Raw genomic sequence first — 24159 nt, 5'->3', positions numbered from 1 at the left:
CATCCTGGGTCATTCACCTAGAACCCAGGTCAGATCACCTAACCTTTTCTCTGCTTAAAATCCTGCAGTGGCTCCCCTGTCACTAAAGTAAAGCAATGTCCTGATAATGCCACCCTGCCATCACCTCTCGATCACCTCTCTCACTTCTCCCCACATTGCTCACTCTCCTCTGACCACTCCAGCTTCCTTCTTATTCCTCAGACTCACCTGGCACACTCCTGTCTCAGGACCTTCGCTCCAGCTGAGCCCTGTACCCAAAACACTCTTCCCTCAGGTCCCTCCTCTAAGTCTCACCTTCAGATTTTTGCTCCTGAAGGTGGTGCTGAGAACCCTAGTGAATTCTGTAATCTCATCTCCCATTACATGGGGGAATCTACCCTCCTTGACTGGATCTACATTCTTGTCTCATATCAATTATCTAATCAGTGGCAGAGCTAGCACTGCCCAGTGGCAAATCCTGGCTCTTGCTGTCACACGTGAGGAGAAGGAAAGCCCAGGGGAACCCTGGTGGGAGCATGGGCAGGCAGCAGGGACGACACTGGTTGTGCTGACATGGGGCAGCACGGCAGATGCTGCAAAGAGGAAAGCAACCTTTTCTTACACAATCTTGTTGCTGTAGTTTTTTAAAAAATAAAGAAATAATGACCCTCATGGCTGAGAAGACATGCTGTGTGTGTGCATGTGTGTGTGTAGAGGCATTGGCTTTCATCCTAGAACCTTACCTCATTCAGCAGGCATTTAACAAAGGCAGCATTATTGAATACCAACTAATTATCTGGCAACAGAGGGAGAGACTGAGAGATGGATGGGCCAGAGCGCACCTGACGGATGAAATATGAGTCATTCACAGATACCATCCAGAAAGAGGCATCGCTGACAAGCACTGCTTTAGGAGTGTCACATACAAACCCTTTGCTTCCCATAGGTTTTCTGAACCTGAGAGGCAAGGCTGAATTTTCAGGACAGAGCCTCAGAGGAGGCAATTCCGAGCTGCTCCTGGAGTTGCTGCCCAGGACCCATCCTGCTGTACCACCTTCCATTGGTTCTGGAGCTGGGACCAAGTTATCTATTTCTCTAGGCTCCAGATTAATACTGCTTTCACTGGTTAATACCAAGGATTGTCCCCAAGGATAGAGAGGAATGTCACTTACCACAGTGGCCTTCTCTAGAAAGTAGGCTGGATTGGGAGGAGGCAGGCAGGTCGCAAACTCAGAGAAATGAGGCTAGTCCTCACCTAGCCGAGGGGGTTACTCTTTCCTCAACTGTATGTTCACTCTAAGTGTTCAGGCTCAAAAGTGTGCTGGGGGGTGTGGGGATGGAAGCAGTGTTTTGATATAACACTTGTGCTCTCTGTAAGGCTTTGTTCAGAAATGAACCAAGACTTCCAGTTGCGGTGATGCCTTAAGTGAGTAAAGCCAGCAAGCACTTTGAGTGATCAAAAGAGAAACGGAGGTGCCTCCTGGCTTCTTCCAGGTCACAGGCAGCCCTAGAAGGTGCTGCTGGATAAGCTGCTGTTATGACAGAAATGAAATTTGTTTTACACAGGCATCAAATGATGACCTCCCCCAAACATTCCATATTACTAGTCAGAAGCCACCCAAGACAGTATCAAAATATGAGCGCCTGAGAAAAGTTATTATGAAACAGCTTACTTTACAAGTGATTTCTCCCACAAAAGGAACATCCAAGTCTCCACCTCCTCCCTCTGGATCCCAGCTTGCTTGTATTGGTGTGTAGAAAAGTGAATGGATCCATTAAGTCCCAGCCCTGTTTCAGTCTGCCCACTTGTCACATTTGCTTATTGTACTACTTGAAATTTGCAGCCTCTGTGTCATGAAACATTTCTGATACAACGTCATCCTGGCTTTACTATGGCTTTTTCAAATATTCTCATTATAAACGCTAATCATGTGTGCTCCAGAGTCTACATGCCTCCCAGGTAGCTCAGTGATAAAGAATCCGCCTACCAATGTAGGAGATGTGGGTTTTGATCACTGGGTTGGGAAGATCCTCTGGAGGAGGAGATGGAAACCCACTCCAGTATTCTTGCCTGGAGAATCCCATGGACAGAGGAGCCTGGCAGGCTATATAGTACATGGGGTTGCAAAAGAGTCGAACACGACTGAGCTACTGAGCACACACACATGCGCACACTACAATCTATAATGAGTATGGACACCCTCTATGCCAAGAGTTCTCAAGCTTCAGCTTGCATTCACGTCCTCTACAGGGCTGGTTAAAATACAACCCTGGGCCTCATTGCTGGAAGTTCTGCTTCAAGAGATCTGGGGTGGGGCTTGAAAAAGTGCATTTCTGACAAGTTACCAGGGGCTGCACTTACTGCCGCCTCTGGTATCATGCACTTTGAGAACTTCTGTCGTGCTTTGTACTTGGCTTGCTCCTTGTAGGAAAGACAAACAGTTGTTTCATAATTGAACCCAGGAGGTGTTAACAAAGTGAGCACGGGTATGAGGCCAAACAGTAGCAGGAGGACAAGATGGGAACTGAGTGCTGTATGGAGGTGAAGGTGGGTGTTCACTCATCTCACAGTTCCCTGGAGGATCCTTTTTCATAGAGGAAAAACTCAAACAGTGAAATGGTCAGTATTGGTTTGAATTCTTCAAGTTGCAAATGATAAGAAAGAGAAAGGGTATTTTTGGCTTATATAATAAATGGAATACTTAAAAATGCACTGACTTCAGGCATGTCTTGATCCAGAAGCCCAAGTGAGTTTTTCTCTAACTCTGTTCTCTGCCTCTTCTCTTTCTGCTCCATTCTCAGATGGTCTCTCAGATTCTGGTGACAAGATGAATAGGAAGCAGTTCTTCCCACTGGCCAACTTTTTAGGAAGCCAGAGAAGACTCTTGCGAGTCCCTTGGATTGCAAGGAGATCCATCAGTCCATCCTAAAGGAGACCCATCAGTCCATCCTAAAGGAGACCCACCAGTCCATCCTAAAGGAGACCAGTCCTGGGTGTTCATTGGAAGGACTGATGCCGAGGCTGAAACTCCAATATTTTGGCCACCTCATGCGAAGACCTGACTCGTTGGAAAAGACCCTGATGCTGGGAGGGATTGGGGGCAGGAGGAGAAGGGGACGACAGAGGATGAGATGGCTGGACGGCATCACCGACTCGATGCGCATGAGTTTGGGTCAACTCTGGGAGTTGGTGATGGACAGGGAGGCCTGGTATACTTGGGTTCATGGGATCACAAAGAATTGGACACGACTGAGTGACTGAACTGAACTGAACTGTGCTATAGCTGTTCATGAGACAACTGTAGGGGTCATCCCCTTCCTGGGTTCCAGCACAGAGAAGTTCAAGAAGTGGGCCAATCCACAGTATATTATCCACAATGGCTGTTACTGCTGGAACATTGAGGGAAGTTGGGACAATGTAAAAATAGCACAGGACTGTGTTTATTATCAAAGCTTCCTGTTATACATACCCAACCCCATCCAGCTAAGAAAATAGCAACTTTTACTTTGGAAACTTTCACATAACTTTTATCTCTTTTGCCATCATCAGATACAAAGTGTTTACTGGTGGGCTTAGTGTTGGAAACCTGTCATTTTAATGCCAGAATTTGCCAGAGCGGGTGGCATAGACTAGGTGAAATTGTAGCCTTGTAGCCATCATTTGCCCCAGATTCACAATAACTTAAAAAAAAATCTTTTCCTCCGCTGAAAAACACCTGCCTAGCTACAGAGTCTAATAGGTGATTCTAAGGGGACATAATGTTATTTTGAGGGCTATTTTCAGTCCTGTAGAGTTTTCATTTAGTTCTTCATGTAATAGGCACATGTACAAAAGCAATTAAACTAGAGAAAAAGCAAAAAATAACAGCAGGCAACTTGCTGCCTTCAGTTACTGTGCTCCCAATTGGGAACACTGTCAGTCACCAATGGGGCCTACAGAATTAAATTAGTTGCAGGGGGGTGGGGATTTTTTTTTGGCTGAGTCAGCATCTAAATATAGGAATCCTTCTGAAGGACTGCAGGTTTCTCAGAGGGCTATGCTGGAGGCAGGGAATAGACTGATTTTTAAAAGTCTATCCAGGAAAAGAGAATTATTGCAAAATGTGCAAATTTCCTGAGTTGTGGTTAGGAAAAAAAACATTTCTGTTTGGCTTTCCTGTTTGGCACCCAGTGAAGTGAAAGTGTCAGTCACTCAGTCACATCCGACTCTTTGCGACCCCCTGGACTGGAGCCCACCAGGCTCCTCTGTGCATGAGATTCTCCAGGCCAGGATACTGGAGTGGGCAGCCATTCCCTTCTCCAGGGGATCTAGACATTGTCTTTATCTCATTAAGATAAGCCAGTACAATAATCATGTTCTTAGAGTGATATAATCTAAAGTATGAGCTGGGGTTATGTTTTAGTAAAGTTGGGTTTTAAGTAATAGGGACTAAATTCACTTACGTATTAAGGGGATGTGTTAGAAAGACACTAGAGATGAACAGAATCAGAGGGAGAGGACTTGCTGGACTTAAGGGATTCACTACTGTCAAACCCACTCACTCATATACTCTTCCCCATCATCTCTCTCTGTCTTGGTGCAGATATGCCTGGCTTTATTCTCTCCTGCTGGAAACAGATTTCCACAGATAATGGAAGACAGCCACCAACAGATTCTAATTCATGTCCTCCAGCTTCTATGACCCAAATGCAAGACATAATCTCTCCACTTGACACAGCCCAGAAAAAAAGGAGTTCACAAAGGAGATGAGAGACAGGTGACCTGAAGAGTAAGAGAGGACCCAGCAGAGAGCTATGTCATGGAAACCAGAGCCAGATGGAGTTACAAGGAGGTGGCAATGGTCAAAGACATCAGACAGCACAAAGGGACCAAGTAGAATGGGATGGAAAAGTTCCTTCCAGCATTATTAACACAAAAGTTAAAGTCACGTTTATCTGTGCACTTAATATTGCAGGTGTATAAACATCACAGCCCTTTTCTTGAATTTTGGTGCTCCTGTGCTGTCACACGAATTTGGCTAACTGCCCATAGATTTGTGGCCCCATGTCGAGGTGGCTCAAAAGTATTAACATTAAAAAATTGGATAAAGGACCCACAAACAGCAATGAAATAAATCTCAGAGAAGAATCACAGTGGGCCGAGCATAAGTCACACACCTGCCAAAGTGAAAGAGTTGGCCAGCCTGGGGCCAATAGACACATCATGTCTATTCCTGTGGGCGAGGACTGGGTACTATGATCAACAACCCAACCAGGATTACAGAATTGGAGCTGGGGAGAAGCTGGTTCCCAAGGAAGAGAAGGATGAAAGGTGTGTGGATAACCAACACAAATGGTTACAGGCACACAGCTAAGGGTAAACACATCCCAAGATCACCAATAACAGCTCTTAGTTATTCATATCAACGCTTCTGCTGCACCTACTTGCGTCTTACCTGTGTAGGTCTGGAGTATCACAAAGACGAGTGCAGTGAGATCCTCACCTTCAGAGTTCAGGTAGTTGGTGCGTTGCTGTTGTTTAGTTGCTAGGTCATATCTGACTCTTACATGACCCCATGGACTGTAGCCCGCCAGGCTCCTCTGTTCATGGGCTTTCCCAGGCAAGAATACTGGAATGGGTTGCCACTTCCTTCTCCAGGGGACCTTCCAGACACAGGGATCAAACCTGCATCTCCTACACTGGCAGGCAGATTCTCTACCACTAAGCTACCTTGGAATGCCAAGTTGATGAATAGACATGTGTGAATATAAATTGAGCACTATGTAATGCAGACTATGGTAGAAAAATTTAAAAAGTAGTGTAGTGGGGGTGGTTTAGTTGCTAAGTCATGTCTGACTCTTGTCACCCCATGGACTGTAGCCTGCCAGGCTCCTCTGTCCATGGGATTCTCCAGGCAAGAATACTGGAATGGGTTGCCATTTCCTTCTCCAGGGGACCTTCCAGACCCAGGAATCGAACCCGGGTTTCCTGCACTGCAGGCAGATTCTTTACCAACTGAGCTACAAGGGAAGCCTGAAAAGGTGTGCAGCAGGAGAGAAAAAAGGGATGAATTCCATTGGGAGTGTGATTAGGGTGAGCTTTGTGATGAATCCAAGCTTACAGGAGGGCTTTGAAGGAAGCACTGGAAATTTCCAGGAGGACAAGATGGGTTCCCAAAGAAATCTCCTCATCTTAATTGACCACTATGCCCAATTGTACTGGAGAATATTATGGTTTGCAGTACATAGGACAACAGTTGGAATATACAGAGCTAGTTAAAATTTCACACAGAAACTAAATCTTATAGAAATTAAGTGATTTGACCAATGTATTATAAGCCAGCTAGAGAGAGACAGCCTTAGGGTGAGACTCAGACTTCTTGGCGATGCCAGTTGAGATTCTTCTGTTCCTCCACATGAAACCTAAATAGCCAAGTCAAGAGGCAGTCTGAGCCCTTCCCTGGTTTTCAGGAGGCACAGTCTAGAGGGCCAGATCCAAGCACAGATATAGTGTGCCCCAGGCATCACCAGCTCATTAGCCTTGAAGAATTCTAAGCAGCAAGTGCTCATTGTGACTTGTACATTCACAAACAAGTTGGAACAAATCTGTTCCTGAAAAACACAGCTGGCCGCCACAGAGCACTGAGTGCTTACCCAGGTTACATCCAAAACTCATGGACCTTGGGTTGCTTTTTAATTAAACTGAGGGCTGAGTTCTAGAAAGGCTATTTCCTTAGCAAAGCTGTGACTCCAGGTGAAGGCAGGTCCTGTAGTTTCCATCAGGAAACAAAATGCTAGGCCAAATGTGCGTCTTCCTCATGTGAGCTGGCAGGGCAGACAGCAGAGCTGACGAGGAGCAGAGCTCTGAGGAGATGACAGCCTGGAAGTTGCTGGGCTGAGTCAGCCACTAAGGCTTTAGCATCTTCCTGCCAAGGCTGAACGGAGACCCTGCGGACTTCCTGAGTAGAGGCTCTGAAGTCCTATGCAATGACAGCACGGGACTGGGCTAGCTTGGTGGGGCTGCTGGGCCAGATGCGCTGGAGGTTTGTGGGCTAGGATCGTAGGTGGATGCCCTCTTCTACACTCCTGTGTACAGGCATCCCTGGTTCCTCAAATACAATCCCTAACCAGAAAGCCATGGAAGGCAGCAGGTGGGCCCTCACCTGTGTGCACGTGCTCTGAGCAGGAGTGTCAGGAAGTACGCAAGCATCATCTTTCCCTGTGAAGAGGCTCTGAGAGAAGTGATAGAGGAATACAAACCAAGCATCCTGTGTTTGTGGCGGGCTGGTGAGAGGCAACACCAGCCCTCCCCACAAAAGTCTCAGTGTAATATTCCCTCACTCCAGAGAAAAGATCGAAGCTCACAATTGTCAAGAGTTGGAGGGAAACTGTCAAGAGCACAGTAAACCAGCCATGGACAATGTGAAACGAACCATCTCTCTTGCAATGGGGTAAAAGTTCCAAATCGTCATCAGAATAAAAAAGAAAAACAAAGACTGTCAGTGCCACAACATGGAAAGTCCTAAGCCACCAAAGCCCAAGGTCTCTGCCAGCCTTTCCTTCTCACCCCTTTTGACTATGTATACATATGTGGCTGCTGCCACTGCTGCTAAGTCGCTTCAGTCGTGTCCGACTCTGTGCGACCCCATAGACGGCAGCCCACCAGGCTCCCCCGTCCCTGGGATTCTCCAGGCAAGAACACTGGAGTGGGTTGCCATTTCCTTCCCCAACGCATGAAAGTGAAAAGTGAAAGTGAAGTCGCTCAGTCGTGTCCAACTCTTCGCGACCCCATGGACTGCAGCCTACCAGGCTCCTCCATCCATGGGATTTTCCAGGCAAGAGTACTGGAGTATACATATGTTACAATAATGCTATTAGTCTGCAACAGGTTGGAGAGCTTGGAGCCACTTCCTGCAAAGGACTGGGCTACCTAGTAACATTTGCTTGACTATTCTTTGTGTGGTTTTATAGGCAGATTCTTCAAGGTATGGATCCTGGCTTTGCTGCATGGACTAGGGTAAGTTATTTAACCTCTGTAAAACACACCTCAAGAATCTTGAAAAATGATGATTATATAAGAGAATATTTATAAAATACTGAGCACAGCACTGGAACACAGTAGGTGCTCAAAATGGTAGCTGTTAATGTCATTTTCATTATTAAAACTCAGACCTTGCCTTTGAACAGCTCACAGTCTAATGAGAAAAGCAAACCTAGTTATGACTCATGTAGGATATAATAGAATGGTTTTATAAGTGTAGGTTGTGGTTATTTAAGATAACTTTTGCATAATCTGTTCCAGGTAGATGGTGACAGCATTTGCAAAAATTCAAAGGAAAAGTCACGAAACCTCTTACCAGGCTAGGAGAGTATTCTAGATTCTAGAACACATCAAGATCTTTGTCTGCTGTGTAAAGGCAGAGATGTGAGATGCTAGCACCTTCAGGCAGCTGGAGCTCAACTTTGTCTGCACCAGGGGCACTTTCAAAATCCCAGCGCCCATTCAACAAATACGCCAAGACAATTCAATGAAGAATGGATAGTCTGTTAAACAAATGGAACTCAAACAGTTAACATCAAAATATGCAAAACCTCACAACATAAATAAAAACCAACTCAAAATGATCGTAGATCTAAATGCGAGAGCTAAAACTATAAGACTTCTAGAGTTAACACAGGAGAAAGCCTTCATAACTTTAGGTTGGGCAAAGAGTTTTCAAATATGACACAAGTGCACAATCTATAAAATGAAAAACTGATATCTTGTACATCATGAGGAATTTGCATTTCATTTGCATTTCAAAAAGCACCAATGAGAAAATGGAAAGACAAGTCAAAGACTGGGAGAAAATGTTTGCAAATCACATGTCTGATAAAAGTCTTGTTTATAGAATATATAAAGAACTCTCACAAGCTCCTAATAAGAAGACAATTTGATGGGAAAAATGGGCAAAAAATTTGAATAGACGTCTCACTAAAGAAAATATACAAATGGCTAATAAGTACTTGAAAAGATATTCAATACCATTAGTCATTACAGAAATACAAATTAACAATTTAAAATACTGACAGTACTATGTGTTAGCAAAATGAAACCCCTAATCATTGCTGGTAGGACTGTAAAATGGTACACATTGGAATATAGTTTGGCAGTTTCTTAAAAAGTTAAACATGAACTTACCATATGACTCAGCAACTCTGCTCCTAGAAATATACCTAAGAGAAATACAATATCTAAGAGAAATATAATACCTAAGATAAATATAAAATACCTAAGAGAAATATAAAATGCCTAAGAGAAATATAAACATATTTCTACACAAAGGTATGCCCGTAAATGTTCACAGTAACATTATTCATAATAACCACAAGCTGGAAACAATGTAAACACCCATCAACTGCTGAATAAATGAAATGTGGCATATTTAAGGGGGGGAGTACTGTTCATCAATGAAAAAGACCACGTTACAACACAGATGAACCTCAACAATATTATGAAAAGTGAAGGAAGCCAGATGAACAGGACTACACATAGTCTGATTCTGTTTACACGGATGTCCACAAAAGATAAATGGATAGAGACAGAAAGTAGATTAGTGGCCATCTAAGGCCAGACAAGAAGCAAGAATTGACTGCAAACTGGTAGTAGGAAATTTGGGGGATGGTGGAAACATTGTAAAACTACATAATGACAGTGGCTGCACAAGTCTATAAACATGAATTTTAAATAACTGAATTTATAAATATAATGGATAAATTTTATGCTATCTACAATAGATGTCAATAAAGCTGTTTTAAAAATTCCACTGTCCAAGATTCTCTCCAGACCCATTACACCAGAATCTTTGGGGCTGGGACCCAGGCACTGGTATTTTTTAAAGCCAGATACTTAAACTGAACTATCCAAATGTTTGCTTTGGACTTAAACTATCAGATGTCATCAGGGATAATACTGGTGGTCAGTATTACACCTTATCAATTTGGGGTAATATTTTAACTGGAAATAGAGTCAGATAGTTGAGATCCTGAAAACTCAAACCCATCAACCTAGCCTCTCACAGCTGCTATAATGATAATCAAATATTTTGTACCTATTCAGGGTATGTTTGGCTGCAAGTAATAGACTCTTATTTTCAGCATCTTAAATCATGATTACTTTTCATTAACAGAGAGTCTGGAAGTAGGCAAACTAAGCTTGTTTTGGAAATTCAGTTGTGTCATTAAGGACCAAGGCTCTTTACATTCTTGAACTCTATTAATCCCCTACGCAGGCAGCATCTCTCCGCGTGGTCAGAAAAGGGTTGCCAGATCTCCAAGCTGCTCATTCTTACATGAGAGTATCCCAAGGAGAAAGCTGGGGCAGAAAGGCTGGGGGGAGTGGCAGAAGCTTCTCTTTATATACCTTTCTCTTATTAGAAAGGAAGGAGAACTCTTTCTCAGAAGTCCCAAGAAGCCCATCCTTTGTAACATCTCTGCTGAAACTGGGTCAAAGGTCCACCTGTGAGCAAGGGAGAGGGAAGACTGGCTGCTGGAGAGGAACAAAAGCATCTGCGGTGTCCCTTGTGTTCATATGGTGTTTTACAGTTATGTATATGTGGCAGACAATGTTCCTAATTACAAGCAATAGAAAATGTTCCTGGCTAATTTAACCAGAAAATGACTTTATTCATTGGATTTTGAGTAATTCAGAGTTGTCAGGATAGCTGAAGAATGAGGCTTGAGGTTAAGCTGCCAGAAACAATGTCCAAAATCATGAGCATTATTCTAATGAAGAAGCCCCCGCTGCTGTCCCTCTCCACACACAACACCTACAGTTTGCACCATTGCTGTTTCTCTGCTGAGAATTTTATCTTGTTTCATTGTTATTGCCGTGGCCATGAAAGAGAGAGAGAGTAAGTGTGCTACCCAACCTTGGCTGTTGTGTCACTGACTCCCAAGACAGAGTGTACTGTGAATCATCTGACTGGTGGCTGCTAAGGAGTCTGGGAAGATGAGTATGTGGCATTTCGGGTATTTCTAATGGAAGAAAGTCTTTATCCTCAACCAAGACTTACTAAGTGGAGAGTTTCTGACATAGATAGAGCTTTAGATACAAGGGAGCTAGAGTGAATTACACATGTCCACCTCAGTGTTAATGATCCCATCTGATTCTCACAGCCTTTTGCAGTCATCTTCATTTTATTGAAAGAGCTCAAAGGTGCCTTTCCATGTTCCAAAATCTAAGTTCCACAGTAATACACAAGCAAGCAAAGACTAGTGTCCAAGACACGCACTGGGCTCTGTTGGGGCAAATTACTAGAAAACAAACCAGATGTCTATGATTAGGTATTTGTTAATAAACTGTTCTACATTTATACAATGGAACTCCATGTAACATTTTAAAAAATGAGGTAGTTTTTATGTGGTGATAAGAAGAGATCTTCAGGATGTATTATTAAGCAGAAAAAGAAGTTTTAAAACAATATGTGTAGTATAACTCCAATACAGTTCTAAGATATTAAACTATATTTTGTGTGTGTACCAAACGATTAACAGTGGTTGTCTCAGAGTATGTGAATAAGAACCTTCACTTTTAAGCAACAGAACATGTGACAAATGAATTTTTAATCGAGCCAACAGATTATTTGCTAAACCATAAAGGCAAGGGTCTCAGCTGTTTAGAGGATGGGAGGGTGGAGATGGGGAGACTGTCCATGTTACTTAAAGGCTCTTTCGCCTCTAGGTGCTGAGATATTACTCAAAGAGTACAGTTTGTGAGAGAGGGAAAATGCAGGTAGCTTGGCATTCCATGAGAAGCTGGGTCCTCAGCCACTGGGGCCAGAGGGGGTCACCTGCAGCCGAAATCATGGAATATTGAGAGGGTTCCATGCAGCAGAAGAGTCAGTGCTTGGTCACAGATCTGGAGAGGATCAGGAAGAGTGATTAAGATCAATGCCATGTGTCAAAGAGGCTGGACCCTCCTTGCAGACTGGGTAAGAGGAACTGGGCTCAGGTTGGGACTAGGCTTTATTCTCAAGCACAGCTGCTCAGGCAGGAAGTTGCAAGTTATCCTGTGGAATATTTTTTTCTTTTTAATTGGAAATATTTCTATCACAATTTATTATTGATGAAAATTGTTTCTAGCTATAGGAATCTTATATTCCAATACCACAGATGGTACAAATAAATGTACCAAGCCCTGAGAGAGAGGCAGTAAATCTTGGGGGAGAAGAGTGTAGATTGGACTTGGTTTCTTAGGCAATGTAGACAAAGAGTTGACCCTGGGTGGCTCCAGAGGAGAATCTCTGATCGAATGGTTGGCTTTGGGCCTCCTGAGGAAAATGGCTTCAGTACTAGTGGGAACATCCCAACCCAGGCTTCCCCCTGATGGGTGTATGTATATGACCTGGGCTTTAGTTGTGGGAGCTTATGGTGGTGGGAACCCTCATGTTCTAATCCTGAAATGCTTAGGCTTTTGCTATAAAAGAACAAAGAAAGAATGGCTACTACGTACCAGCTTGGGCTTTCCTGTTGGCCCGGTGGTGAAGAATCTGCCTGCCAATACAGGAGACATGGGTTCGATTCCTGATCCAGGAAGATCCCACATGCCACAGAGCAACTACGCCTGTGCACCACAACTACTGAGCCTGTGCTCTAGAGTCTGGGAGCTACAACTACTGAAGCCCACGTACTGAACCCATGCTCCCCAAAGACAAGAGCCACTGCAACAAGAATCTCGCGCTGGGAAACTAGAGAGTAGCCCCACCCCCTCTCCAGGATTAGAGAAAAGCCCGCACAGCAAAGAGGACCCTGCACAGCCATAAATTAATAAAACTATAAAAGCACTACTGTGACAATAACGTTAAAAAATGAACCAACTCCAGTTTGTGCTGTGAGTCCTGTTGGTGTGTCTGGAGAAAGTCAAAGCAGGCAGCGTTGCTCCTCACAGGTCAGAATGCCTGACGCCTGTGGCTGGGTGCTCCTCACAGACCTGCCAGCCCCGGGCTGGCCCAGCCCCCAAAAGGAAATAAAAGCCCTGAGTCCTGACAGAGACATTAGTGGTCTAATGCAGAGGTCCCCAGCCTTTTTTGGCACTGGGTACTGGTTTCATGGAAGACAATTTTTCCACAGACAAGGGGGCACAGGTGGGATACAGTTTTGGTTTTGCCACTCACCTCCTGTGCAGTGCCCCAGGTCCTAACCGGTCCTGGACCAGTACTGGTCCGTGGCCTGAGGGTCTAATGGACGAGGGTGTTTATGTATCTGAAGCAAGGTCCTGGAGCGACATCCCTCCACCTGCAGTGCAGAAGGCAGGTGGCAGGGGCAGCAGCATATGGCGGCAGCCTTCGTGATGCGGGAGGGGGAGGTTACCAGTTCCTGGGGGAACTGACTTCTGGTCTTCTTGTTGGTTACCAGGGAAACTAGCAGGGCGGCACACCCCTCACCGCCCCTATGATATCTACCAGGTGATCTAATTAGAACGATAACTAGCTGGGACTGGAGGCAAGTACCTAGGTGTGTTGATTCGGCTGCATGATGAGGAGGGAAGGCCAGTTAGGAGAGGAGGGTAGAGCTAAGGCAGGGACTGGTCGAGCAGTGGAGGTACAGAGACCAAGGGAACAACCTTCTTGGGTGGCCGGATCAGACACCCACTCGACAGGGAAGGACAGCCTGGCTGAAGGGTCCACCACATTGTTATCTTTAGCAGCTCACTCTCCCCACTCCCCACCACACGTGCGATGTCTGTCAACACAGGTGTCACAAATCACTGGTGAAGCCCTGCGCTTACAGAGGCAGAAATCTAGAACAATTGTGTGACGCAAAGAAGGAAGAAGGCTTCCCCGGAATGATCCTTCATCATCCATTTGTGAATTTCTGGCCAAGTCTCCTTGGCCAGATCTCATGCTAAAGACATGACTTTGTGGGCAGTTTACAGAACAACTTGGCATATATAACATTTGGGGTTTTTCCCTTCTCCATTTTGTTTTGCTTGGCTTTCCAATATCAAAGTAATTCTAAGCCACTAGATATAGCTTCTATCTCATGACTTCAGATGAACAACCTCCAGATGTGCTGCAGATGTATAGTCTGTCCAAAATATAACAGTTGTAAAGATGTAAATGTCCACTCCCTGGGGACAGTATAGCCTAACATACCACACAGGAGCCGGACTGCCTGGGATAGAATTCCGACTCTACCACTAGGGCAAGTTTCTAACTTCTTTGTGCCTCAGCTTTTCACCTGTAAAATGAGAATTATAGTACCTACTTCATAGGGACATTGGGAGGATTAAATTAGTTAACTTTCTTTTTTACTAAAGAGCATGTAGTTAGTAGTGTTTGCAGCATAGTAAGTGTAAGCACTGATATTATTGAAGAATCCTGTTGGCCGTTCCTACAGGACCTCACAAGGGTGAAGTAAGTGGATGAATGGGCCTTGGGCATCATGGTTCAAAGCTCAGCTTTACGGATCTAGAAAAGTGATCACCTCAGCGAGGTCACAGTTAAGGGGACCTAGGGGATTATCCCATGTGGACTAGATTCACAAACTCACAAAAGGGTGTATTGCCTGTCTGCCAAAGTGTTTACCTGCAGCAAGGCAAAGGTGTCAATGTTACAGGCTTTCATGTAGCACTCCCTCCTAAGAAAAGTTACATGGAGACCGAGTTTTAACTTGAAGGTTACTTGGGAACGCAGCAGAACTGTGCTGACTTAATGCCATCATCCCCACCATACGAGGAGAAAACTGGGTCCTTGTGTACAAAAGGGGATGTGTCTTCCAGTTGTCTGGTCAGGAAACTCCCTCCTGTGAACAGGACTGACACAGCTCTGGTTCTGGTTCTTTACAGAATGTCTCACTGTGATGACACGCTTTCTTTGAGACTGTGGACCAAAAGGAAGGTCAAAAGCTTTAGATAGGCTAACACCGGACCCTGGGTACATCTGAAACTTTTTAGTTGTTTCAGCTTCAAGTGAGTTTCTTTCAAACTGACCTAGGGCAGAGTGGAACTTCCACTGCAGAATAAGTGAAGATGTTGATGTATAATAGGATGAAGGAATTTATATTTACCTGAATTCTTCTAAAAGACAGCCTTTTGCAGAGTCGAAGACTGTTTTATGAGCCACTTGACATCAATGCGTGCGTGTCGGGGGTGGGCGGTGGATATGCTTAGACAAAACAGATTGCCTGTGGACTGCAGTCTGAGGAGCAGGGTTCTAGTCACTTCAGGGCTTTCATTTAACAGAGCTGGAAGCCATAAACAAGTGAGTGCTGTGCTAGGGTCAGAAAGAGAAGTAGTACCGTGTATTAGAGGGGCAGCCAGGAAGAGATGGACTTGTCAGATGCACATGTTTGAGGCTGATGCCGCACAGGGGTTGGGGCTATAAAGCGGATCTTCTCTTACTTCCTGTCTTACCTACCTCTCCCAGTGCAGAGCACCTGGCAGCGCCCAGCACCCAAGAGTTCTGGAATGCAGCCTACTTTTTGAGCCCCACTCTCCATCTTCCCAATGATTTTGTGAGCTCAGCTATTAGTCTTTCTGTGAATTCCCTTTTAAGCCTCTTAGAATTGCTTTCTGTTGTTTGCAGCCAAAAATTTTGAATGATACATTCTTATTTTAAAATATATCCTCTCCTTCACTGTTCTTTCCTCTCTCTCTCTCTCTGTTTCTTTTTCTCCCTATTGATTTACACAAACACACAATGGCAATAAGGAAGAAAATCAAGGCAAAGAGAAAATCATTTAAGAATAGAATCCAGCAAGAAGTGACATAATACACAAAGTTCATGTTACACATTTCCATGCCTTTTGTTTAGGTGAGAGCACGTTAGAATCTAAGCTTCCTAGGAGCCAAAGTGAAGACAGGAACAAAATTTGTATACAATTCTGTGTCCATAGGAAAAGAAAAACAAAACATAAACTAGTAGCTCCAGGAAGCCATGCCTGACCTGACACCAAAGAACAATTTCTCCCATGGATCCTCCTACAACACAGAATGAGAAAGAGAACGTCACCCTGCACGATATCTCCGCACCAAATACAATAGAGGTTCATAAAACCGCAGAGCAGAAAACCTGAATCTAATCTCACCCTTTCACCGACGCATAATTCAGTCAGATCACCTCTGTAAACAATAAAGCAATATATCCCAGTTATTGGGATGGGTCTGATTTAACTTAGGGACAGATTTGAAAGAGTAAAGCTTCAGGCAATTCTCATTTAATAAGGTATGTTTTTCAACTGATCTTTGGAAGGATACTGAGCCACATTAGATTTCAGATTATACTTTCTGACAAGTACCTGGAATGCAGCTCTTCAGTGTTTGGGGGTTAATAATAAACTCATTATGTTTTAACAGCTGACTGAACTGGGGTTAGGGCTAACATATTTTGTGAGATGTTAAAAATCTGAGGAGGTGATGTACTTGAAGGGACAACCAAAACCAACCCAGCTTTTATCAGAGGTAGATCAAGGCAGTTCCTAGGAAGAAGGTCAAATCTTCTTATATACGTGTTCACATCAGCACTACTCACTATAGCCAAAAGATAGAAGCCACAGGAATCCATCCATAGATGAATGGATAAACAAAATGTGGGATACACATACACTGGAATAATAGTCAGCCTTTAAGAATGAAGGCAATTTGACATACAGCACAGCATGGATGAACACTGAAGACTTTATATTAAGTGAAATAAGCCAGTCACTAAAGGACAAGTATTTATACAATTCCTCTTCTATGAGATGCTTTGAGTAGTTAAATTCATAGACACAAAGTAGAATGATGATTGCCAGGGGATAAGGAAGAGGAGCACGGAGAGTAGTTTAATGGGTGTAGAGTATCAGTCTGGGAAAGTGAAAAGGTTCTGGAGATGGATGGTGGTTGTTGGTTGCACAATTTTGTGAATGTAGGGAGTGCCACAGGACTGCATACTCAAAAATGGTTAAAATGGTAAATTTTGTTGTGTAAATTTCACCCTAATAAGAAACAAAGCATGGAAAAAAGTAAACTAGGAAAACTCCAAAAAAAAAAATGGATGAATGGTCTCAAAATTTGACACCTTAGAGCCTCATGATATAAATTTAACTTGAAAACCTTTAAAAGCAGGCACTGCCAAACATCTACCTTGGCTATAAAAAATCCTAATAAATCTCCTAGGTTTAGAATGTCTAATTTTGAGCAATGAAGTTTCCTGGTGAGCTCTCCAAGATAAACTGATTCCAAAACACACATTTGTGTAAATGGATTTATTGGCTTGCTGCCTTGGGGTTCTTCACTAGAGGCAGTAGGGGCCATGATCTTATCAATCCCTATAACAACACTGTACGAGTCAGGTCCATTTTGCAGATGAGCAAACCACAACTCAGAAAGATCAAGTAGCTTTCATAAGGTCACCTAACTCAGAAGCAGTGGATCTTAGATTTGAACCAGACCTCCTTCTAATATTCAAGAGGCTAGAGTTCAATACATGAGTCAGGTCAGAAGATTCCCTGGAGGAGGAAATGGCAACCCACTCCAGTATTCTTGCCTGGGAAATCCCATGGACAGGGGAACCTGGTGGGCTGCAGTCCCTGAGGTCGCAAAGAATCAAATACAACTGAGCACACACATACCTATTTGCTCTAACATGTACCGTGTCCACACAGGCTGGAGAAAGCCTGTTATCTTTTATTACATTCAATGAATATTTAAGCAGTGGAAATTTTACCCTGTATCCCTTTGCTGGGTTTTAGAGGCTTTGAGGGGCTGCTGCTGCTACTAAGTCGCTTCAGTCGTGTCCGACTCTGTGTGACCCCATAGACAGCAGCCAACCAGGCTCCCCCATCCCTGGGATTCTTCAGGCAAGAACACTGGAGTGGGTTTCCATTTCCTTCTCCAATGCATGAAAGTGAAAAGTGAAAGTGAAGTCACTCAGTCGTGCCCGACTCTTAGTGACCCCATGGACTGCAGCCCACCAGGCTCCTCCATCCATGGGATTTTCCAGGCAAGAGTACTGGAGTGGGTGCCATTGCCTTCTCCGTGAGGGGCTACTACAAGACTACTGAATTGTAACTGAAAATAGCCTGCTCCCCCTCTGAAAAAACATCCTCAAAACTTACATCCAGGCTGAGGACAGAAAGGATATGCATGAATTTCCTTCACCATTTCATTTTACTTTATTTCCTCATTAGTGTACATTATTGAAAATATACTATGTATCACACTGGCCTAAAAATTCACAGAGAAAATAATTGGTACATTTGAGTAGGAAAATCCCCTTTGATTTTCCAATCTCCATCTTTGAGCTTTAGAGCACAAAGTCTGTGACAAGTCAGTTAAGAAAAGCCCCAATGGGCCACCTCCCACAGTTCTCCAGGGAAATTATTACCCAATCAAGCCTGTTCCACATTCTATCCGCTCCCCTCTAGCCCTTGCTAATTGCTCCTAATTACATACCTCAAGAATTCCTCTCTCTCCGTGTGTGTGTCCGGAAAACACACTGTGTTTTGTCTTTTCTTAGGCTAATTAGGATTTGCTGAAGGAAGCAACAGGGCTTGGAGCCCTCTGATCTTCCGGAGAGGCCCTGCCCTCATTTGTCTTCTGCACTGAATTTCCTTGACTCTGTCTTCCTCTGGACGCCTCAGCTTCTCTGGGAGCCAGGTGCAGCCATCCTACAATCAGATGTAAACAGTCTCTCCTCTCTTTGTGCAGGTACCCTGTACCCTCTTAGCCTAAAGAGTTCTCGCTGAGTGTGCTGAAAGCTCAATTTATGCCGCTTTCTCCTTTTTGCTTTGCTTTAGAGCAAGCTGTACTTTATAAAGTTTCAGTGGCAAATTTCAAAGCAGAAAACGGTCTCCATGTATTCTTTATATGTGTAAATGTGAGCTCCTCTGAATTTCTTACACAATGTCTTCAGGCACATTGGTACATGCAATATTCATTAACTCACTCAAGTTTATATTTAACCAACTTTAAAAAAAAAATTATTTATTTTTGATAGTCATTAAAGGCAAAATAACTAGGTGTTTCACACCTTCTGGGTCCAGGGTCTTTTTCCTTTGGCCCTGCTGCTATTTTGCAATAATACTGTAGAAATATCTTAGTGCTGTTGAAGGTTGCTGTACCAGATCAGACTAGGAGTACTCCCCCAAGTGTGTTCTGGAGATGTTTAAAAAAATAGTGGAGTGTATTGGAAAACGAAGTGGGCAGAAAGTCAGAAACTCAAGGTTCAAGTTATGATTCATTATCAATATCCTTGGGAAAGCTACCTATCCATCTCTGCATCTCAGCTGTGCCATCTCTACAGCAAAAATGTTTTATCAGATGACATCCTGTCTCTGTCTTCATTTTGTTTCATCAACTGCTTTTTTGTTTTAAGAGATTTGATGAGGTTGTTGACATACAAATTGAAGAAATCTTGAGTTGATCATTATTTAGTCTTATTCTCCTCCCAGTAAATTGTTGTCTTGAACCACCTTCTTCAACCTAGCTGACTATTTTTTACTGACCCTGAATGAAAAGTCCTTTCTGCTCCACTTGGATTTGTGACTTTCCTTCTCTACCCTCCATCTCCTCAACTCTTGAAAGACAGGGTCTCTGCTTTTTCCCCTGTGGGAATTCATCCTATCCCGTCTTCAGTGTTAATTGTATCTTACTAGTTACAAATTCACCCATGTTTCCCTGAAAGATTTTTAAAATCCAGAGAGTCGTATATGAAGGTCAAACTTAAATTCTGATTAACATTTGGTATTAATTTGCTATTACTCACACAAGTCCAGAAATGGACACTTTTTAGAGAAAGAAGTACCTGCTATAATTCCACCACTTGCTTTGGCTTGGAGGATGCCATTTTGGACAGCAATGTGAGTTTCCTTTCTTTTTTTTCCCTGCCTCTGTGAATAAGGAAATGCCAGAGACCTTCCTACCCCCTCAGCCAACCCAGTACTCCCTGTTCAGGTGCTTCTGCCAACTAATTAACACCTCCTTCACAAACTGTAAATTGGACGGCAGATGCACATGAATGCAGAACCTGGTGGGGAGTCTCATGCTTTCTCTATACATGTATTTCATGAAAGGCAGGAAGTGAAATTAAGAAGGCTGCTAGGAAATTCATTTTGCCAAAATGGCCACCCCCAGAATCTTAAATTTATAGGGCTTTTAATGCAAAATACACTTCTTATATCTTTGGAGGAGAGACCTTTTTTTTTTGTTATTGTTTTTCAAATGTAACCCAAGGGGTTCTCAAAATTCCGGGAAAACTATTGAACATCTTTGGGAAGCCCTTAGATGGCACCAGAGATGCAAGCACATTTGCACACACATTCCACGCTCTGAGTCCACTGAACATTATTCTTCCAACCTCTAAGGACCAGGGTCTGGATCATCAAATCCTTGCCACTAGTCTCAATCTGTCCCAATCTATCCTTTATTTTGCTGACAGTGTTCTGTTTACAAGCCAAAAGGATCATGTCACAGGCTTAACGCAGTTTCATGCTTCTCCAGATCTCACAGGATATATTCTAAACTATGTATGGGGGTCCTTAGCCTCTGAGGACCTGTTTCCTTCTTACCTTTCTCTCCTGATTCCCACTCACATTGTGCACACCAGCCAGACTGAACCAGCTGTAGTCCTTCACAGGGTGATCTCTCACAGCTCTGCACTCTAGCTCTGTCCCTGTCCCATTCTTACTCCAGAAGCCACAATTTTCACTTTCTCCAAAGAGCATGGAAGTAATTTTTTCATTCACCTTCAATTCAATTCAATTCAACAAAGTTTATTACGGACCTTTTCTGTGTCAAACTCTCTGCTATACTCAGAGAACATAATGATGCATAAGTCATAAGTTCTCTCTCTGGGGAGCTTCCAAAACAGCGGAGTGAAGGAGACATCAGTAAATAAGTATAACAAGCTTTGATGGGTCTTCCTAGAGGGCACGCCCCAAGACCTGTGGCAGCACAGAAGGATTTATTCTTCAGAAATGGTAGCTAGTGTTGGGGAGGACGACTGTTTGGGGAAACTTTAGAGAGGGGATGAACAACATTCGAATGGGTCCACTGTATTTTTCTTATCTCTTTGCTTAGGTCTCATGCTTCCTGGTGGGTACAGGGCAGCTCTTTGTGCAAAACAGGAAGAAAACAACACAGAGATGGATCAACCAAATCGCACGAAATGGACATAGAGTGCTGAGGATATTAAGTGTCATGGATGCTGGAAAATGTGAAGAAATAATCCCCCAAATGTGTCAGATACTAGCTAACTTCCTTTTAAGTAGAACTTTTCTTTCTTTTAAAGGGAAAAATGTCTATCTCTTTGTACACGTGCACTTTCATATCTGTAACAAATTGCCAAACAGAGTGTGTTGTATTCAAGCAAAAATGTAGACATTTGTAACTTATTGCTGAAAGAGTTTAAAATTTCAGAAAATTTTGAACACCTAGGTAAATGTGTGAAAAAAAAAATGTAAGAGGCAGGAGGCAAGAAATGCAAAGCAGTTGCCTTTAAGTCTTCACTTTTTCCCTTACTAATTAGCAAGTGATAACCTTGGCCAGGGTGTGCAAAGGACTAGCCTGCATGGATGTGGCTGGGCTGTCGCGTCTGTGCAGGTCAGCCTGTGTGGTGACATCCACTTCTGATGTAGGTGTCTGTCTCTGTAGCTGGTCAGCAGCACCAACATTATGTGCGAGCTTCTGAGAAATGCAGCTTGTCAGGCCCTTCCTCAAGTCTACTGAATCAGAATGTGTGTTTTATCAAGATCCTCACCTCATTCAGATGCACACTGAAGTTTGACAATTGTTATGTGACCTCATTCAAACTTCACAACATCCCGATGGGGTTCTCAGCTCTGGGCCTCCGGTCTCAAGTCCACAGTAGATGCCTGATGCGATCCCTCCAGTATGTGCACTTGTGTGTGTAAAACGTCTTAGGGAAGAGAGGTGCTCCAGACTGTATTTACTTGCATTTCCTTCCTCATCACATCAGTGCACCACACACATTTTGAGAAGTAAATCAATAAAAAGTGTATTCCCATTAAAACGTCTCCCCTTGACTCTCTCCCAACACACACACACAACTGTTATCAACTTCTTTTTTGTTGTTGTTATCAACTTCTAAGTAGCATTTATAAAGCCAGTGAGCAAGGAGGGACACTTGTCAAGGGGGTACCTTTTTTGTCTTGGAGGAATAAAGAAAACTGAAATTACTGCACACAAATTGTAGTGAGAAGGGAAGCTAGAAGGGAAGCCTAGTTAGCCCTCACTCTTTGTTTGTTTCTGTTGTTGTTCCTTTCTTTTAAATGCTACCTCATCAGTAGAAGAGAATTGCTAAACCACACCTAACCCCACTGAGGAGGACCAAGGGTGAGCAGGACAGGCACACCAGCAGCCTGCGCTTCTTCCTTTAGCCGAAGATGCCTCAGTTCTCAGCTGTATTTAGGTAGAAGAGGTGATGTATACAGACTGTGAACAGCCCAGTAAACCGGCAACAAATTTAATTTCTGCTCTTTCTCAAGATCTCTCTCCCCGCTCTTTCCTCTTCAGTTCAGTTCAGTTCAGTTGCTCAGTTGTGTCTGACTCTTTGCGACCCCATGAATCGCAGCACGCCAGGCCTCCCTGACCATCACCAACTCCTGGAGTTCACTCAGACTCACGTCCATCGAGTCAGTGATGCCATCCAGCCATCTCATCCTCTGTTGTCCCCTTCTCCTCCTGCCCCCAATCCCTCCCAGCATCAGAGTCTTTTCCCATGAGTCAACTCTTCGCATGAGGTGGCCAAAGTACTGGAGTTTCAGCTTTAGCATCATTCCTTCCAAAGAAATCCCAGGGCTGATCTCCTTCAGAATGGACTGGTTGGATCTCCTTGCAGTCCAAGGGACTCTCAAGAGTCTTCTCCAACACCACAGTTCAAAAGCATCAATTCTTCGGTGCTCAGCCTTCTTCACAGTCCAACTCTCACATCCATACATGACCACTGGAAAAACCATAGCCTTGACTAGACGGACCTTTCCTCTTAAGTGTTAATTATTTCTGAAAGGGAGAACTAAATACTGAGGAACTGTTGAAAGAAGCAGGTCTGCCAGGCAGTAGTCAACTGAGGCAGGTTTTGAGAAACATCCTGCTGTCGAAGGGTCACTATTCACTTATTTCTGATTTGTGGTAATCTTGGAACGATGGAGCTCCTCTGACTTTAGTCATGACTTTGAGTGGCTCAGCAAAATATATGCAAGGCTGCCATGCATATATTTTAGAGCCTATGCCAGCATCACAGAGATCCCCCTTTTTGTCCCCTCACTCATTGTGGGGAGTGGGGAGTTAACTAAACTACCAAGCACAAGGAGTAAATGATCAGGCCCGGGGTGGCTACCTGAGGCAAGATGGACAGCTCAGGGACTTCCCTGGTGGTCCAGTGGCTAAGACTCTGCGCTCTAATGCAGGGGCCCAGGTTCAATCTCTGGTCAGGGAACTAGATCACACATGCCACAACTGAAAAAGCCCCATGTTACTGTATGCCACAGCCAAGACCCAGCACAGCCAAATAAATAAACATTTAAACAGCTGGGCACCTCAGAAGGCCTTCTTTGTGAATCCGAAATCCAGATTGATAGGATTTCTACCCATATCTATGTCTATGTCTATACGTACATCTATATTTATCTGCGGGTGGAGAGAGGCTGGCTGATGTATTCTTTCTTTATGCTGGTAAAGCATAAACCTTGGAATGTAGGGTGTGCAACATTTGCCCGTTGTGTGGATTGGAGAAGCAGAGGAGGCAGGTCTGCAGAGACAGAAGAATAGAACAGCCAGGCCAAACTGAGTAGCGATGAAAGATAAGAGAGCGAGTATGCTGGGTTAGCATTTCAGTTCCATCACTGGTGTCTCTTTATCTTGTACCCTCTGTCTTTTCAATAACTTTTCCTTCACCACTTAAGCAGCTCAGGGTAGCTTTTGTTAATTATAAATGAGAGAGCTGCTGCTTTCCATGTGGCCGTGCAGAGCTGAGCTTTTACCCTCTGAAAGCTTGGCTCTCACCCCCAGTCCTCCGCTGTCTGCACCAGTCCTGAGATTGTAGCCCAGGGGGAGGACAGCCCGCAGGGGAGGTCTTGGTATTGTTCTGTGGGCTGCAGCCTCTGAGAGGAGCCTCCCCTGCCTGCATGAGTCCTGTGGTTCCCATGCCTCAGGATGGCATGTTCTATTAACCAGAGTTCCCCTGGAACCAGGTGGCACAGAAGGCAATCTTGTTACAGTAG

The 24159-nt window shown here is 43.9% G+C and overlaps 1 protein-coding gene across 1 annotated transcript in view; it reads right to left on the bottom strand.

Annotated features, from left to right (window-relative positions):
- Positions 1–13312, bottom strand: part of RFX3 (regulatory factor X3) — a 594837-nt gene extending 581525 nt beyond the window's left edge. Inside the window, exon 1 of the mRNA XM_086415305.1 lies at positions 13113–13312. The gene's annotated coding sequence lies outside the window, so the exon portion shown is untranslated. The remainder of the gene's footprint in view (positions 1–13112) is intronic.
- Between the last annotated feature and the right edge of the window lie 10847 nt (positions 13313–24159).

This window comes from Bos grunniens, chromosome 8 (assembly GCF_055505025.1).
Source record: "Bos grunniens cultivar Pamir isolate PY7600 chromosome 8, Bosgru_T2T1.0, whole genome shotgun sequence".
Lineage (NCBI taxonomy): Eukaryota > Metazoa > Chordata > Mammalia > Artiodactyla > Bovidae > Bos > Bos grunniens.
Note: the sequence above shows the minus strand (reverse complement) of the source record. Positions and strands in the feature narration are given on the sequence as shown.